The sequence below is a fragment of the Callorhinus ursinus genome, unplaced genomic scaffold, assembly GCF_003265705.2.
Source record: "Callorhinus ursinus isolate GAN/ISIS: 27379988/994484 unplaced genomic scaffold, GSC_fseal_2.0 scaffold3, whole genome shotgun sequence".
Lineage (NCBI taxonomy): Eukaryota > Metazoa > Chordata > Mammalia > Carnivora > Otariidae > Callorhinus > Callorhinus ursinus.
In genome coordinates, this window is record NW_027397065.1 from 88718989 (window position 1) to 88736500 (window position 17512).

The following is a 17512-nucleotide window of genomic DNA, read 5'->3' on the forward strand; positions in this document are numbered from 1 at the left end:
GATGCATGCCTTTGGTCGCTGGCTAAGGGGCATGTCCTTGGTGGAACTGTCCTGGAAGCTCTGAGCCTCCTTCCACCTTGTAGGAAGCTTCCATTTCCAATCCAGGGGTTGGGGGATTCGATCAGCTCTCCAGGTGAGAGAGAACCTCTTCCTTTGGCTTGAGCTATTTAATGCAGCACTTTCTGCACCAGGGAATCTCCCCATCTCAGAGCAATTCCTGAACTGTAAGTAGAAGCAGAGCTAGCCCAGAGCTCTGCTGCGGGATCTAACTGTGCAGCCTTCTCATGAAGAGAAGCAACCAGCACATTGGTTTCCAGTGACCAAATCTGCTCATAGTTTTCTGCTCTTGACCAATCTCCTAGTGTACATTATGAGATGAAGGGAAAGATAAGTTTGTTTTCTGATGCCATCCCCTCCTTCCCAGGGTGACATCAGGGCTGGCCCACCTTGTCCGGGCTGTGCCCACGTGCACCCACTGCTGGGCCGTGACACCAGTGGGATCAGGGCAGTGCAGGCGGGCTGATTCTAGATTTCAGCTCCAAATTGGAAACTGAGAAGAAAGAACACTGAATATTTGTTTCTGTCACATTAATAAAAAGCGAAAAAAAAAAGAAAAGAAAATTCTCACATCATACTTGCATACAAGCACATGCAGAGTCTTATTATTTTCTACTTGATTTATGGAGTAACTGCTAAAGGACACATGGTACTTCTTGGTTACAGTGAATTTTCCACACAATTACTGTTGCAACACTTCGTGACGTGCTTTAGCTTTTCTTTATTTTTATTTTTTTAGGATTGAGACCTCAGAGGTGAGAGAACAGTAGACCTGAGGCTCAGGGTCTCATCTTTTCTTCCGTGTCCTCTCGGAGCAGTGGGAAGGGGTGAGAACAGAACCAGGGGAGGCTCCCAGGAGGGGAGCATGTGGACCCCACCTCTTCCTCCTTTTTCAGCTGTTCGCCCCAAACACACTTCTGTACTCTGAAGTCAGAGACGTGCATTTTTTCAGAGAGAAAAGAAGAGCTGCACGCCTGGCATTTCCTCCAGGCTCTGGAATGTGGGCATCCCTCACCATCTGAGACACAGGCCCAGCTGGCCTTGCTCTACCGCCTGAGCCTGACATAGGGTTCAGGCACGTCGCTGTCAGTGGCCAGACATAAGCACTCGGGGTCTTCTCGAAGCCTGGGAAAGCATTGCATGCTTCTTGTTCAGGGGGATGTGGCCGGGCCTGCCTACCACTGTTTCCTCCCCAGGCACTTGAGCCTAGGGGAAAGGCCAGGAGGAGGGGCAGGGGGCAGAGTGGGCGGTGGGCTGGGGCAGGAGTGCCCAGGTGTTTGCTACATGGAGGAGGTGGCTTTAAGGAGAGTGGGGTTTGGCATTTGGTCAGATTTCACAGCTCATTCTGAGCAAGCTTCTGGGTATCCCGGGGGGTTTTATGCTCCTTCTCTCTCCCACCAGCATGGTCCATACCACCCTCCAGCCTCAGAAAATCAGAGAAACTTCAGTGTGGAAGAAGCTTGTGAAATGCTAGCACGCACACTGTGTTCAGTTAGTAGATGAACACCTCCTTCTAGGGTCTTCTCCAGTTCTGGAATCCAGTCCCAGATGTGGGGTGGGTTTCTGTTCCAAAGATGGCATCTGCACTTTTCAAAGTGAGCTGGTCACCATTGCACGCTCTGTGCCAGGATGCCACCCACCCGCTGCTCTGGATTGTTGGCTCTGTCCATCCCCACTGCTGGGGAAGCCACGGGGGCTCCACACCCTGTGCTCCTCACAAGGTTCTGTCGTGTAGTAGATGGAGTTCAAGGAACGTAAATTGCTTCCAGCAGGGAGGACAGCATACCAAATGCAAGGGCCAGATTTCAATTTTCTAATGGGCTATGCAACCACAAAATGACGTAATCCAGCCCTGAATAGTAATTCATCAAAGACTAAAAGATTCTCTCCTCCGGTCAGACAAAAGGACCCCCACAAGTAAAGAGGCTCTTGTTAGGGCAGGTGCTCCATCCCAGTGGAGGAAGAGCGGTCCTGGGGTGTAGAGAATGCTCATGGTCAGGCCCCGGTGTCTCTAGCACTGGGATATGGAGCGAGCATCACCTCGCTGCCCACAGATGCCACTGGGCACAGGCCAGAGACCACCGCCCCGGAGCCCACGTGGGGCCCAGAGATGGAGGCAGAGGTGGTTTAAACAAATGGAAACAGGAGGCATGGCCAGTAGATTAGGCAGCTGAGACCTCAGGGTCCCACCCTCCTCAAGAGAAGCAGAGGCAGCAGATGGGAAGGGCCTGGTCTCTGCAGGAGCTGCACAGAGCCACATCCTCTGTGCTCACCTAAGAGCAGGGCTGCGCAGACCTCCCTCAGTAGGGGAAGGAGAAGGGGAGCATGGAGGAAGCAAAGCCAGGGTAGGGTGTGGGTCACCCTGGAAGAGACGATGGTGGCTACAAGTGGAGTGTAACTAAGGAGAGGTGGTGCTGGAGCTGCCTTCCAGCAAGCAGGGTGCCTGGCTCCAGCTTGCCCTGCTGAGGGAATAGAATCATCTGGGGATCAGCATCCAGGTGGGAAGGGAACCCAGCTCTGCCGTTTCCTGGCTCGGTGACCTCTGGCAGGTGGCAGACCATCCTCTGCCTCAGTGTGCTCCCCTGTAACTTGAGGATTATTAATAAGAACACTACAATAACTGTCTAAATGGGTAGAGATCCAGCAGGAGCACCTGGCCGGTGTGGGTCATTCCCTCAACAATCGTCTCACTGTTGCTGCTGGTCCTCCTGCCGTTCCCGCTGCTACGCCTGCCTCTCCCCACTCATTCCGGAGACATTCTGCTGCCTACACCTAGCAAACTGGGGGGGGGGATAAAGGAAGAAAGAAAGGATGGGTCTAGGGCAGTGGTTCCCAAGTTTTCTGCACCTTGGAATCTCTTGTAAATCTTCTGAAAGTTCCAGAGCTTGGCTAGTCCCCCCACCAATGAAATCTCAGTCTCTGGGTTTGGGACTCAAACATCAGTGGTTTTGAAGCTCCTCAGGTGACTCCGGTGTGCAAACAGGCGTGGGAACAATTGCTCTAGGTGGTTTGTTAGAGCAGAGCAAAGAGCCAATGGGGAGTATGTCCTTAAGTGTTTGCTAGGACTGTGTTTCTCTGGTGCCCTGAAACCTGCTAACCTCGTTTCTCAATATTCCTCAAGGCATAGGATGCCACCAGGCTGACGGCCAGACTCTATTGTGCAACAGCTAAAGCTCAGGTCCTAATTAAACCAGACCAGGGTCCCTGGCCACCTTACATTATCTTTGCTCCAAAAGAGCAATTTCGTTCCCGTCCACCTCTGTGTCTTCCCCCTTGATTGAGCCTTTTTTCTGGGGAAACTTTGTTCCAGCCGGATCCAAGAATCACATAATCTCCTATGATACTGGCCTTCCCGCTAATGTTTGAAGCTCCCTTTGATAATGGGAGATTCAAGAGAGAACAAACCATTTCAAAATGGACTTACCAAGACCCAATAAGGGGCTCTCACTGCACATTAATTCTAAATGCCTTCCCTCCTCTGCCTCGGGAGGGAATTCATCATCCGTGGTGGTGGAGCTGAGCTGTATTCCCACACAATTCATTACCCTCCCGACCTGCCAGGGCATCTTCTGTGTTGTTTTCTTCCAAATGGCAGGGCCTCTTTCTATACCAAGGCTGATCATTTCCCTCTGGCTATTTTGCCACATATTTATCCACATCAAATCTTCTCTGCTTTGTATCTGTCCATTTCTGAAATTTAGATTTATCTGTTTTGTTACCAGATAAGAAATGGCCCCTGTCAATGTTGCTTAGATGAGTTTCGGGGTAGGAGTCACAGATCATCGGATGCCACCGAGCCCTGCCAGCCTTCAGTGTGGAGGCGTGGGGTCTCCTGAGGAAGGGGGCCCAGCACCGTGCTTACACGTGGGTCCCCAGGCTCACCCCTTCGTGAAGCTGGCATACCGGATTTCATTGCCCAGAATTTATATCCAAAAGCATTGCAGGATCAAGTGTCTTCTCATCTGTTCTCTCTCCCATCCAAATTTCTTTCCATCTTAAGATCACGTGCATGCCTACTACCTTGCATTTGTGCAAGACCTCGTTTTGCCCCAGAGATCCTGTACCCATCTAATTTGTTGCACAGACTCAAACTCCTGCGCACGGGGGCTGGGGAGTAGCTGGTTTGTGCTGCATCTCGTCATGTTGCAGTGTGACTGTGGAACCGGCAGGGCCGTGCTTCCAGCCTCTCTCCTCTTGCCTCCCTGGCAATGGCAACGATTCATGCTTTTGTCCACGTTCGTTCCAATAGCCTCCTGTGTCTCCCTGCTAGAGATGTGTGTGTGGGGGGGTTGGCAATCCTGGGCCATGGCTTCAGATGCTACGCAAATAACTCTCTGGCTCTCCTGGGGGCCGTGAGGCTTTCCTCACAGACAAATGCCTGATCACACTCACTCACTTCTTGGATCTTCGCCTCTCCTTGCCCAGAGATCTAGAGACCCTGGTTAATGGTGCTCCAGAAAAGCATAAGTCATCACTATAAAATAGAAAATAACTATGGGGGCCTGGGTGGCTCAGCCGGTTAAGTGCCTTCGGCTCAGGTCATGATCTCGGGGTCCTGGGATCGAGCCCCACGTCAGGGTCCCTGCTCAGCGGGGAGTCTGCTTCTCCCTCTCCTTCTGCCCCTCACCGCACCCCCCCTCGGGTCTCTCTCTTTGTCTCAAATAAATAAATAAAATCTTAAAAAAAAGGAAAATACTAAAAAACGGACCCCTCGTGGTTGAGGGAGGTGTGGTGGGGCAGAGGAACGGAGGGGCATTTTCTTTTCTGCACTGTTGTGTAAGGAAGCGTCACAAATAAAACAAAAGCAAACACCCGCACAACTATGCCTGCGCAGGTAGAGGAAGGTAAAAGGAGACTGGACATCACCCATGACCACCGCAGTGTTGCAGTACCTCCCTGCTACTTCACTTCAGAAAACCCCAAATAGCTCTCTGTTGCTCCCCAGACCTTCACAATCTCAAGTTCGAACCCAGGGGGTTTGTCCCCTGGGAATCTGGGCTGCAGTCAGGTGACAGGACCCCACAGCTGCCTCCAGCCTAGCTCCAGGGCTCCAGGCCCTCTCGTGGCAGGTAGGCTCGTGGTCCCTCCTTGGGTCCGCCTTCCGTGAGCCCCGGAGTCAGCCTGGCCCTGCCTTTGCAAGCATGTTCTGTTGCCTGGCCGCACTAGCTCGCGAGGTGGTCCTATTAGGTCCCAGGTTTGCGTTTTGTCTGCCCGGCTCTCATGACCTCCTGGCCTTGTGAGAAATGGGCCGTCTTTCTTACCCACGCGGACTGAAGTTACCAGCTGACATAAGAGTATTTCGAAAGAACCTCCCAGGAAGTCATTTGCTACTTTCCGTGGTTCTGGCCCTAAGGTAGCAGGGTTATATTTTATCCTCTTCTTTACTAGGTGTGTCATAAACATTTCCCTTATGTAAACTCAAAACGCTAAAATATTTATAAAAGTAACCATGCTAACAAATCTACACAAATATCATGGTCTATTCTCTATGGCACTTAATAATTCTTTTCTCTATGTTCACTGTGTATCCATCATTAACATTTTAGACCTGTCAAAATAGGGAGAATTTGATGCTGTAAAAATGACACTATAAATAAGCCCCATCGATTTTTATTAGTTCAATCTGGCAAGGATGATGATAACCAAATGTATGAGAGGGGACTGGCCTTAAATGTAACAAAGGCATAATTCAAAACTAGGACAGATCTTGACTAATCGTATAAATAAAGGGGGAGCAGAAGCATGGATGGTTTAAAACAGTAAATAATAAAAATGATTTTATGCTTTAAATTGAAATACTTGGGCGCCTGGGTGACTCAGATGGTTAAGCGTCCGCCTTCGGCTCAGGTCATGATCCCGGAGTCCTGGGATCGAGTCCCGCACCGGGCTCCCTGCTCCTTGGGAGCCTGCTTCTCCCTCTGGCTCTGTCTCTCTCTCTCATGAATAAATAAATAAAATCTTAAAAAAAAAATTGAAATACTTATTTTGCATTTGCAATCAGAGCATGTTTCTCACGCTGCTCTATTTAAAGTGGAGTATTGACCCCACTGTGACTAAAGATGCCAGAAGGTAGGGGCAGCCCAAGGAGGCTGTGGGAGTAATCTGGTGGATGAATAATGTGCGTCTGGGACTGACAGCGGCCCCGTTGTCAACGTGCTTGGACACAGCTGACCCATCTTGGCAGATCTGAGTACCATCCAGAACCACACCTCCCACCTGCCTCCCACCCCCCCTTGGCCTCACACCCCTGGACTTTTCTCTTGACCAGTGGAACACTGGTAGAACCAATATGGACAAAGACTTGGAAAATGCCTGTGCCATGGCGCTGGCTCCCTGCCCCTTCCACCATCGCTGCGAGAGGAACATCTGGGTCAGGAGGAGGGGAGAGACACATGGAGCAGACACCTGCACCATGCCCAGCTGGGACCCACAGGCATGTAAGCTAAATAAATGCTTATTGTCATATGAGCTCTGATTTTTGTGCTGGTTGCACAGTATTATGATGACCATAGATGCCTGATAATATCTACCCTCAGTGGGGCTTTCTCCTAAAACTAGACTAGGACACAGACAGAAACCCCTCATCATCTTCCTTTCCTTCACTCCTTCCTCACCCCTACATGACCCTGGCTTTCTCCCACTGGGTTAGGCACCTGATATGGAGGAGCTGTCATGAAAACGACCTGGCACAAGGAATACAATCTTGCTGGATGTTAGGATCTGGGGTTGAAGGGGGACTTAGTAGCAGGGGGGCAGTGCCGCCGAGCTTCCAGGTATCACGGGCATCACCCTGCTCCACCTGTTGGCAGTGTGGGCTGGAGTCAATTACTTGATATCTCTAAGCCCCAATTTTCTTTTCTGTAAAGTAGCAATAATTATACTAATCTCATGGGGCTTTTGTGAGAATTAAATGAGCCAAGGTAGATGCACGTAGCACTCAGCACCGTTCCTGGCCCTCAGAAAGTGCTGGGCACGGCAGTGGTAAATAATTACAACAGAACATATTGCTGCTGGAGGAGGGGCACCAGCTGAGTGTGTTCACCTGCCCACTTTGTGGAAAGGAGGGAGACTGGTACCTGTTGTCGCTGAGGCCAAAGAGTGGTAGGTACTTTTGTCTAAACAGTTCCTTGTCCTCTGTGCATTGGAGACCTCCAGTGTTTTCTTGTGTGATGGCAGCTCTGTCTAGGGCATGTTCTCCTGAACCCCCAGAGACATGTCAGTGCAAGTGGGGAATTCCACAACTGCCTTTGGATCCTGCATATACCATATTTCATTATAGGACTCCGGAGCCAGCATGCATTTTTTTTTTAGTCCTGTAACCTGGAGGGTAGTTAGCCCCGGGGAACACTGTGATCCAGTCCAGCCTGTCTCTCAGGCTGAGATGAAAATGAACTTGTATAGGCCACCTACCGTCTTTCAGACATAAAAACAGAAAAGGAGATGAGCGTGCAACAGTCAGTGCATGGGCTCTATCTCTTAATGAGGGTTTCTGGCTTATCTGTGAATTTTGAGGAAGCCACCTTGCTTTATGGTGACATTGGAAAAGCTGTCAACTATAAACACTCTGAGTCTTGGCTTGTGGGAGGTGGAGGCCAACTGGGTCGGGGGGAGGGCACTCCGTGGCAGAGCCTCTCAAGTGCCATCATTTAGCGTCGCTAGATCTTTCCACCTCTTTGTTGACTCTGTTGGTTTTTCGGTGTAAAGAGAGAACACAGTCTGTGTTTGCTTCATAAAGTACTCCATCTTTGTTCACTCCACAATGAATCTACTCAATTTAACAGACATCAATAGACAATTCCAACACCTAAGGCAAAACTTTCTCTATAGCATGTAACATGGACCATGAGATGGTCCCTGACCCCGAGGGGCTACACTCAGTCCCATGTTCCAGGTTGAGTTTCCCAGGAAGCAGTTCTGAGAAGAAGGAGATTTGTGTGCAAAAAGTTAATTGGGAAGTGCTCTCGGGATGCACCACACCCGACTGGGCGGGAGGGCAGCAGGGTGGGGCAGAATAGGGAGCTGAGCTATTGTGCTGGCACAAGAAAGGCCTCAGCTGATCCCTGGAGGGGGGGGGCTCTAGAGCTAAGACAGTCCCTTTGACTGTTCCCCTACTGGTGTGAGGGGGCTGGGCCTTTGAATGGCAAACGACCTTTGGCTAGGCAGCTCTCTTCAACCAAGAGCAAATTCCAAAGTGGTACTGAGCTGAGAGCTGCCGGTTGCCGACAGCTCGGGGGTGAGGGCTGAGCTGTTCACAGCTGTGCATGCCATTACGGTGCACGTACACCTGAGTACCATAGGATCTACAGGAGAAGCTCTAGGGGACCTCCCACCCAGAAAAGAATTTCCCAGGGAAGGCTCAATGAGGCCTAGCTTCTGAAATGGGCTCAGGACCGTGGAAATTATCTTATACATTATATGCACTGGGGGTGCCTGATCATCTGGAGATGTCAGAGCCTCGAAGGCATATGGGACAAGTTTGGGTAAAAGTGAGGAGCAGTTCTGTCTGTCGGGAAAGTGGAGGTGAAGAGCTAGTCATCTCCGTGGCTCAGACCAGGTTATGGAGAGGCGTTGAGACCAGGTGAGAGACACCAGGCTGAGACCAGGTTACAGAGAGGCATGAAAGGTTGGCTCAGCTTTCGGACTTCTTTCTCAAAACTATGGATATATCTCATTAACTCAGACTGAAATGGTGTGAGCAGAGCTGAGCCTCAGCCCTTGGAGAGGGGAGAGGTAGAGAGACTAGCTACCTGGTGGTTCCGGAAGCCCAGGTGAGAAGTCTGCCTCTTTAAACAGGGTAAAATAGAGCTGGACCAACTGGGTCAGCGGGGAGGGCACTCCATGGCAGAGCATCTCAAGTGCCAGACTGAGCAGTTTGGAGTTAATATTTGATTCCCCAAGGAGCACTGGTTTCGGTTTTGGGATCTGGAGTGCCGCATAAGAGCGTGACCGAAAATGGGGGTGGGAGCGTCAACACCTGTCAGAGCAATCTAGCTCGTCAGAAAGCTCTAGCACCACTCCAATTACAGATCAGCAAGTGCTTTTTAAGACTCTGCTTGAGTGCCGTGAGGGTACTAAAGAATGTATTATAGACGCTGGCCTTGACAGAAAATGCCATTTTATAAAGTGTTTTCACTGTATCTCCTGAAGTCATGAAGAACTATATACAAAATAGGTGTGGATTGCAGATAAATATGTCTGGTCTAAAAAGAGTTGGCAACACAGTCTTGGCAGAATGACCGATTAGTGGCTTTTGTTTTGGAGACAGGGTATTTTTTTTTTCACGTTGAATATGGAAAAGAATATGATGAAACCCAATGAAATGGAAAGATGTGCTTTCCATTCATCCGTAGACTGGGGCAGCCAATATCAATTACCATCATTAATTAGAGTTAATCAATTAAATCATTAATTTCTTGAGTCATTGGCAATAAAAAGCATAACAATGTATATTTGCCAAAACGATTTGCAATCTCAGTGAAAACAGTAATTCAGCAATTAAATACAAAGAAACTCCATTAATTTGCATTGCTTTTACTTACCAAAGCAGTTAATTACAAAGATTAGTCAGAAATTGATACAAATCAAAGTATGAGTGGCGGTGAGGAAGGATATGACAAAGGCCTTGCTAAAAGGCAAATCAATGATATTAACACTTAGGTAATTTATTTTTATGGCAAAACAAGGGTTCTTCATACTGCCTATCTCATGCAAATACTAGAAAGAAGAGCTCATGATAATAATTGGAAAGCTCTGTACAAATGCAATCTTCCATTCAAATACTTGAAAAAGTAACAGTGATCATTTACTGTTTTTGAAAGCAAAACTTTAAACCAAGAGCAAACTATTGGCAGTATTAAACAAATCAAAATTATCATTTAAATTACTTCCAATTGCAGACACTTTATACTGTAAGCTGCCCACATCATAGGAAGGAATTTACTGTGTTGCACATGAAGAGGGCCTTAGGCTCTCAGGGGTTCATCGTGCCCCAGGACCCTGGCTGCGAAGGGGTAGACTGGGTTCCGTGAACCCAACCACAAGAAAGTGTGGTCATCTCTGGACAAAGTATGGAAACTGATTGTAGGGCAGAACCACAAGCAGGAGGGAACTGGAGGGGACTCCCACCTTTAAGAGGAAACTGCACTTCTGGGGTTAAGAAGTCTGTGGCCCTGCTGGGACAGGTGCATTACAGATTGAACCGAGATGGGCATTTCTCTAACCGTGGCAGAAACAATGAAAGCTTTAACATTCAAAATGAACACACATTTTTAACGCAAAATTAAAAACCTATGCCAATTCTAAGAATCACAAACCAAATAAATAGAAAGGATGTTTTTAACTAATCAACCCCCGTGCTATAAATATTTTTTTTTTACCTAAAATGTCTTTCCATATCCCTGTGACATAGGGATACCTATCCCCAGCCAACAGATGAGAAAATCGAGGACTGGGGAGGTAGACTGTTGTTAGGCTGTTGGCTACCGAGCAGCAGAGCTGAGATCCACACCCTCCCGGTGGGGCTCCTGAACTGGGAGTTTAACCAGTACAGTGTTCAAAAAATAACGAGCTTTATAAATCACTGAAGAAAGACAATTCAAAACAGAAATGGCAAAAATTTGAATAGCAAATCCAGGGAAGAGCAAATCCAAATGATTCATAAACATTTGGAAGATCAAATTCAGGAGCATCAGGGAATGCACATTAAGGGAAAGGGACCAACTTTGCCTGGGAGCCTCAGGGAGGCAGGCAGGCACAGGCTTCAGGGCTGTTCAGGAGAATGCAGGAAGCGACACTTCTGGCAGGATGGGAACTGGGATCTCCTTGGGCAACGGCTATTACAGTCGGCATTACCATGTTGGTCTCCCTAGCCATTTCCCTGGTGGGAACCCATTTCACTGAGAGGAGTGCAAGACTTTTGCAGGCACATCTGGACAAATACATAATTTCCAGATGGCAAAAATGATAACCATTTAATTGCCCATCAGCAGGGAAACTGCTGGAAGGCTGGGTAACCCATGATGCACCTGGTGCACAAATGAGCATGCAGTTAGTTATCCACTGAATGCAGCAGAAGCCCCATTGGATGGCTGGGAAGATTTCTACATAGTACTGCTGAGCTGGAAGGTGAGCTGCAGAGTAGCACCCACGGCGCCTTTATTCCTGTGAAAGGAACTGTGTGTATGTGCACATGTTTGCGTGACTCAGTGAGAATGTGTACACTGTTGCGACAGGGCTCCTTAGGTGGGAGGCGGGGAGAAGGCTTCCATGCCCTGGAATGGGGAGGGGAGGGAAGATTAAGAAGAGTAAAATGCAAGGAAAAAGAAAGAGCCTGCATGCAGCTTCAAAATAGAATAATAATGTATCCAATTTATGTAAAGTAAACCTGTGAGTCTGTGAAGAAATGTACAAACATAGTGTTAGATCTCTATCTAGCCCCTTTTCCGGGCACTGACCACAAGGGATGCCCACGATAAGGGAATAAACCACGTGGTGTGGATGAACACACATACAGGGTCATATTTTGTTAACAAGAAACACCACTTCCCTATCCGTGTGTGCATCTGCTGGGGTGGAGGCTGGAGGCTGGTGCCCCCAGACTAGGTGAGGGCAGATGAGGCAGAACAACAGCTTTTCATTGTTTTATTCCACTCGGAATACCCGAACATCCACTCTGTAATTTCAAAACCGAAAGATACATTTCAAAAGAAAGGAAAAGGTCAACACCTGCATTTCAAAATCATACCCATAAAATGTCCCCCATGAATCAGCTCCTGTCCCTCAGTCAAACGCCCCTTGGTGATCTTGGATAACCGCAGATAGACACCCCCAGGGCTCCCCTGGCCAAAGCCCGCGATTTTGGTCTTCCCCCAGAAGGAAGCCCTGTGTGACCCTGTGACCGCAGAGCCCTGAGCCCTACGCTGCACGGCTGTGGTAGGCTGTCTGGTCTCGCCAGGCTCAGGATAGGACCTGTGAACTCCAGGCAACTGAGCAGGAAGTACGGAGGCTCACTCGCCAGAGAAAGGCACCAACTTAGAAGAAGAGCTGGTCCTCCGGGATGCTGAGGGCTGAAATGAACATGTGCTGGGTCAGGCTGGTATCCTAGAGCATGTGGGAAGGAAGATGATATGCTTCCGATTACTTAAAGTGCCAGAAGAACATCAGTATTTTTAATGATGTGTTTACTTTTTAATAACAGCAGCTCTGGCCAGAAAATCGTGGCGATGCTGTAACTCCTAAAAAAAGAAATTTTGCTATAGGTCATCCTATCCTTTTCTTAGGCACGTGCATTCCAAACATCGGATTCCTCCTCTTCTTAGCGGGTGGCTGTCTCTGAAATTTGGGTGAAGCAGGAAGAACTCCCGGCATCCCAGCTCTGGAGACACCAGGGTAGACACAGTCCTGAGAGGGATGACGTGAGAAGGGCAGCCCTACCTGTTCACACAGCTCTTGGTGCTGCCACGGGACAATTCCCGTTGCTGGAGACCAGAGCCCATCCGCTTGTACCTCTGCAGCCTGTAGGAACAAGCCCATACACAACCTTTCAAGGTCAGTTATAGATGTTCTGTCTAACATTAAATTTGTACTGAAGAAGAAATGGTGCCTAACTAATAAGGCGCCTCCCCTTCCCCTGTGTGGTTGCTGGAATAATAAGGCACCCTTGCACCCTCCATTTCTGCTTCCTGTATCACCCAGCAAGGCTTAGCTGACCTCTCGAGTGAGCCCGTGTTCCGTGTCCAGAGGGCCATAAGCAATAGGCCCAAGGCAGGAGGTGTGAATATAACTTGCTACCTATTCATATGTATGGACTACCTTTTTTTCAAAGATTTTATTTATTTATTTGAGAGAGAGAGAGCCAGTGAGAGAGCAGGAGCAGGGGAACAGAAGGAGAGGCAGAGAGAGAATCTCAAGCTGACTCCCCGCCGAGCAGGGAGCTCGATGCGGGGCTCAATCCCGGGACCCTGGGATCATGACCCGAGCCGAAGGCAGACGCTTAACGACTGAGCCACCCCGGCGCCCCAAAAAGCAGATTATTTTTATAATTAGATTTTCTTTTCAATTGGCACGGAAAGTTCAGCATGTTACTTAATACACAGCAGACTGTCACATGTGTACACATATATACATACATTCACACACACACACACACACACACACACACACACACTCATCCTTCCCTTACTTTGCATGTCAATTCCGACTCCAGACACCGTAGCCTCTTCCTACGCTGTTCTATGAGTGTTGAACTAAAGACACCCAACACACATTGCCTGCTCCTCTCCCAGAAGTGACCAGCTGCCCCCGGCCAACTGTTAACGTCGCCCCCATAGCTCTCATTCTTTCTTTGAAAATGGAGCAGGCAGTACCGGCCCTGCTCGCTCTCCTGCACGGTTACCAGGCAATGGAGAAAGCACCAACTGCATCTGCCATGGAAATCAGTGCAGATGGAAGAAAGAGGCTCAGAATCACCACTGGGGAACGGAAAGGGGCCCAAGGGCACATAATCAAGTATTTTCCACTTTGTGTATGGGGCTGCCTCTGGAGACATCTTTGGGTGTTTTCCACTCTAAAGACCAATGGGACCTCTGCTTTTGAGATAAAGGGGGAAGCTTGCTGCCTTCAACTTTCCTTCTGCTCTCCATTGGGGAATCCTGTAATTTGCATTTTAGATGTAAATTCATGTAAATCAGCACTTATTTTCAGATGAAATCCTACTATTGAGAACAATCTGGAGTCATTCTCTAATGCCAGCATGCATTTGATCCCCATATAATTTCTTGGCATATGGATTAAGCCTGCAATAAGGGTGGCACGCTCATGATTGGGCATGCAAGACAATTGACCCTTATTTTTCCACAAGGACAGGGAAATCTAATTGTAACGCCTTTTTTAGCATCTGAGACAAAGCCGGGCTCAGTGCCAGTTCTGCTAATTGGCTGGAGTGTGGGCCATCCAGTACCAACCTTTTGGGGTCAGTTATATTTTCTTTTTGCCTTCAGTCCAAAGAAAGCTCTTCACCCCTGGTCTGTTGATTGTCAGTCGATGTGTTCAGTTTCAGTAAAGCAAGAGAAGGTATATAAACCAACCCAAATTAACTATCCCTTTCAGGCAGACCTTACCCCAGGGCTGTGTCCTTGTGAATGATGGATGTATCATCCTGGTGATCTTATCTGTATACAGAGGAAAGCCCTGAGCAGAAGTCTTTAGGAAGAAAGAGGTTGCAATCCTCAAGTCTTTGGAAAAATAGGTGCTGATTGGACATACCAGCTTGCAGCTCTTATTGGGAATTGAGAAAATAAAGAAAAGGTAGGGAATGTTCTTCTGAAGGCTGAAGAGCATTGGCTATCTAAAGACACATTACATAGATTGGTCACATTACAGATCTGTCGTTACATAGATTTAGGTAAACATTAGAAAAAAGTCATGAGCCTGAAATAGAACAATACATCATTGGGAAAAGCATTAGATTATAAGACAGACTTGAGTTTGAAGAGGCTCCTTGTGTGTCGTAAGGAATATGTGCTGGAAATCACGCTGAGGAAGATGAGGCAATGGTCAAAACAGGACACTCGTAGCGGGTGCAGAATCCTCGGTGCATCATGGTGGATAGAATGAACGAGGCAGCTTCTCAGATGACTCTGTTGAGTGTAAGGGGGCCGAGAGTAGATGGCACACACTCTCTCGATAATACCAGGAGAAATAATTCTAATGATTGTGAAAGAAATCAAGACTTTTTCTTGCCCCTTACAACTCTTGTACGTCTATTATTATTGTTAAACTACTTTTGAAATATGGATGGATAGTTCTTGCTGATTTTTCGCTTTTCTTCTCTCTTGGGAGATTTTTGGGTGTGCGGTTTGAAGCTGAGAGTTTGCTGTCACCTTTAGCTGTCATTCTGTCTAGGGATCTCGGTGAGGTGGCCAGCTGACTCCCCTGGGTGAAGAGGCAACAGCCTCCGCGCATCTGTAGGGACCTGCCAACATCTCTCAGGCCGGGAGTCAGATGGCAGGGAAGGAGCAGGTGGGGCTTAATTAGCACAAAGAGCCAGCTCATTAGTGGTGAGGGGCGTCTGCCGGGAAGCTGAGCAGGCAGCAGCCCCTTTAAAGGGAAGAAACAAGGAATTAGTGACGAATCGTTATTAAAATGCAGACAGGCTTCAGCTAAATCATTATACTCATGCCCATAATGAGAGGCCAACAAATAGAAACGCCCCACCCGAGAGTCCACAAATAGAGTTCGAGGGGCAATTTAGATAGGGAGGGTCCTGCAGAGAGCAGTTACAAGGCTTTAGCACTTGAACTGAGAATTTGAGGGAAAGATGGAATAGGAAGATTTAGTCAGGTGATGGAATAACGACTTTCGAGAATAAAAAGGGGCTGCTATGCTGAGGATGGTGACCAGCTGTCCCTTCTTTCCAGTGAGGCAGGAACAAAGGCAGGGAGAGGAGGGGCCAGCAAGAGGGGGTGGCGTGTGGGGGACAGGGGGCGGGCACTGCGGGGGCGAACATGGCAGCTATAAAAGCCGTGCGCCCTGGAGGTAGTTCTCAGCATGGACCTGCAAAATAGCCTGACTGATCTTAGCAAACACCTGACCAGCGCCCTCCAGGAAGGCTCACTGGGGAAAATGGAGGCTCATGGCAGGGGGGCAGGGCACCCACTAGGGTTCAAGGCCTCCACTGCTCTCAGGATGCAGGACCCCGGGGGGTGGCTATCAGAGCCCCCAGGGCCGGCACAACTGTGGCAGCGGGAGGCACAGCACAGACCTCCCCATGTCCCACTGCAGGTGAAGCCCAGACCTAACACTGGGGTTTTCACCTGTGTTTCCACCTCCTTCCCACCCCGCTTCTAGGACAAGGTCCTTTTCAATTCACACCGCCTGTTTCTACAAGCCCAGCTCCCTGGAACACACTTCCTAGTAAGTCTGCAAATGTCAGCAACCTCCACAAAACAAACAAATACCGTCGTTAGAGTGGGAAAAAAATGGAGCTGCAGACCCATTTTCGGGATCACTTTTGAAGGAACAAGTGTGGAGTTCTCAGATTCTAGAGGTGATGGCTGCTGATTATAGTTGGAATAATCTCTCTCAAATCTTTTGAGAACAGAGGCTATAAATCCAGCTCATGGAACGCTGCAAAGTTGCTGCCTCAGAGAGGCTGGGATCCGCGGAGGGTCCTCCTGGGTCTTGAGAGCTACTGCATTCTCCCAGCACTTTTCTTGTCTGAGTACTGCTTGTTTTGGAGCAATATCATGGAAAATGAAACTTCACTTACTGGACCTTTGCTGAGGATGGGCAGAGAGTAAATATGGCCAGCAAGTGTATTTGCGTGGTTGTACAACCATAACTGTTATTTAATTCCAGAATGTTGTCACCACTCCAGAACGATCCAATACCCCTTCACGGTCGCTCTCCACTTCCTTCCTCCCCAGCCCCCGGCAATCACTGATCCATATGCTATCTCTGTAGATCTACCTACTCAAGGCATTTCACGTAAGCACAATCATACAATAGATAACCTTTTTGTGTCTGGCATCTTTCAGTTAGCGTAATGCCTTCAAGGTTTTTATGTCTGAGTAACACTCCATTTTACGGATAGAGCACATTTTGTTTATCCATTCACCAGTTCATGGAAATTTGGGTTTACCACCATTGTTTTGTTTGAATAATATGGTTTTGACCTTATATATACAAGTTTTTGCATGACACATTTTCAATTCTCTCAGATGTATTACTTAAGAGTAGAATTGCTGGATCGTATGGTAATTCTGCATTTAATTTCAGAAGAACTGCCTGATGCTTTCCACAGTGTGTACGACACTCTACATTCCTAACAGCAGTTGGGGAGTGTTCTCCTTTCTCTACATCCTTGCCAATACTTGTCTTTTCCCTTCTCGGATGATGACCATCCTAAGCAGGTGTGGAATCATACCTCATTTCAGTTTTGATTTGCAGCTACTCAACTATTAAAGATGTTGAACATATGTGTGTGTGTGTGTGTGTGTGGTGTGTGTGTGTGTGTGTACTTGTTGGCCATTTTGGACAAATGTCTCCTTTGGAAAAATGTCTATTCAAAAATTTTGCCCACGTTTTAATTGGGCCATTTGCCTTTTTTATCATGGAGTTTTACATGTTCTTTATATATGCTGGATACAAGACCCATATCATGATTTGACCCAGACACATGATTTGCAAATATTTTCCTCCCGTCCTCTAGATTATTTTTTTACTTCCTTTGTAGTGTCTTTTGATGTATGTAAGTTTTTAATTTTGATGAAACCTTAGTTGATGTTAATCAAAAGACTTAGGTCTGTGTTTCTAAACTTGTTTTCAATATCAGACCACTAAGAAGTAAATTCTAATTTATTTAATGAGATAAATTAAATATTAAGGAGTGAATTTTGTCAAATAGCATCGAGCTTTGAAGGGCCACAAACCACTGCAACATATAAGATTTATTTTC